Raw genomic sequence first — 1925 nt, forward strand, 5'->3', positions numbered from 1 at the left:
TTTTCTCAAGAATTCTACTCGCATTCATACGGTATTTTTACCCGTATTATATACAGCTTCTAGAAGTATTTACTATTGGTATATACCAATAGAAATCTGCAATTATTTGTGTAATATGTCATCCATGACCTAATCAATTTAATATGTCATCCATGACTTAATACATTTTAACTTATACTAGATATTTTCACTAAAAACTAAATTTTCAAGCCTATAAATAAGCATCATTTCTAACTCATTTTTACACATTCATTTTCCAAATTTTACTTCCAATTTTCACACACACTTGCAAGAATTCTCTTAAGTTTTGTTCTACTACTTCTTTCCAGCAACTTTACATTCTAAACTTGAGGTTCGTGAATCCAAGGACGACGGCCATATTTTTAATAAGTTGAAAACTTATTATTAATATACTTTTACTACCGTGAGTATATAGTCCCATTTTTAAACTCTAAAAATATTTTGGGATTAGAATACATGCATTTTATGTTTTACACCATGGACACAAGTACTTAAAATATATTCTACGTTGAGTTGTACCACATTGCATATCTTCCCTAATAGCTTGGTAACTAATATTTACATGTTGTAAGAACATGTAAGCGCGAATCCTATTGATAGATCTATCGGGTTTGACAACCCCAACCGGGCTAGTCGCTCTAGTATTGTAAACGGTTGCATAGTACTTCGTTTTTACTACACTTGGTACAGTGTAGGGAGATTTCATAATAAAGGGAATATGCCACATTAATGGTTAAGTATGGTTACCGAAGCGCTCAATAACTTGTAGAATATCTTTATTGAAGTGTTTGTAACTATGAAATCTTGTGGTCTATATTTATATCGATGCTAACTTTAAACCTATATATCTCACCAACCTTTGTGTTGACTGTTTAAGCATGTTTATTCTCAGGTCCTTAAGAAAATCTTTCGCTGTTGCATTATCTGAGCAAGCTGTGCATGGAGTCTCATGCTTTTGTTTAAATGAAGTGTTGCATTCAATAAAACCTTTGTCATGTATTATATTCGACTGTTATCTCACGTGTGTAGTATTTTGAAACCTATGTATCATGGGGATTATTTCTTAAATAATCGCCCACTTGTTTAAAACATGCATTATGTATAATAATGGTGTGTTTTTTTATGAAACGAATGCAATATTTTCTAAAACGTATCATATAGAGGTCAAATACCTCGGTATGGGACTAATGAATAACGTACTACATTTATAGTAATATGGACGGGTCGTTTCAGTTGGTATCAGAGCAGGGTCTTAGCGAACCAGGTCTTGCATTAGTGTGTCTAACTGATAGATGTTAGGATTCATTAGTGAGTCTGGACTTCGACAGTGTCTGCATGTCAAAAGTTTTGCTTATCATTTCTTGTCGGAAATTTCCTGCTTATCATCTTAAGTCTAGACCTATCTTACTGCATTTATTGCATAGATAGTGTATAGAAAAATTTCATATCTTAAGCATATCTATTGCAATAAACTCTGTCTAACATCTTCCATAAAATCCTTCGTAACTTATGGGATTCTGGTATTATAAATACATATGTAAATCATGTATTGAGGAATACCAAACTAGTCCTATAATTTATTTCATTTCAAAAATCTTTTCCCTACTCTGTACTAGATGGATCCTTCAACTGGTTCAAGTTCATCGGATTCCGATAGCTATTCCGATATGGATATTCACCTGAGCTCTGAAAGCAGTGTAACCGGAATGGATCAACTGATTAGCCATCATCTATTCTGGATGGATTGGGGATGGGTTCGTAGATGACTCAGTCAATGGAGACGAGAAGAAGGCGATCCTTTCCACCCACCAAATTTCCCTCTTGGCGAAGAACCAGAAGCACTTACCGGCGAACCTGTCCGAAACACCATTTTCTCTCTCATTTCCAGAGTATCTCGTCACGAT

Source organism: Rutidosis leptorrhynchoides, chromosome 1, assembly GCF_046630445.1.
Source record: "Rutidosis leptorrhynchoides isolate AG116_Rl617_1_P2 chromosome 1, CSIRO_AGI_Rlap_v1, whole genome shotgun sequence".
In the NCBI taxonomy this organism is placed as follows: Eukaryota; Viridiplantae; Streptophyta; class Magnoliopsida; order Asterales; family Asteraceae; genus Rutidosis; species Rutidosis leptorrhynchoides.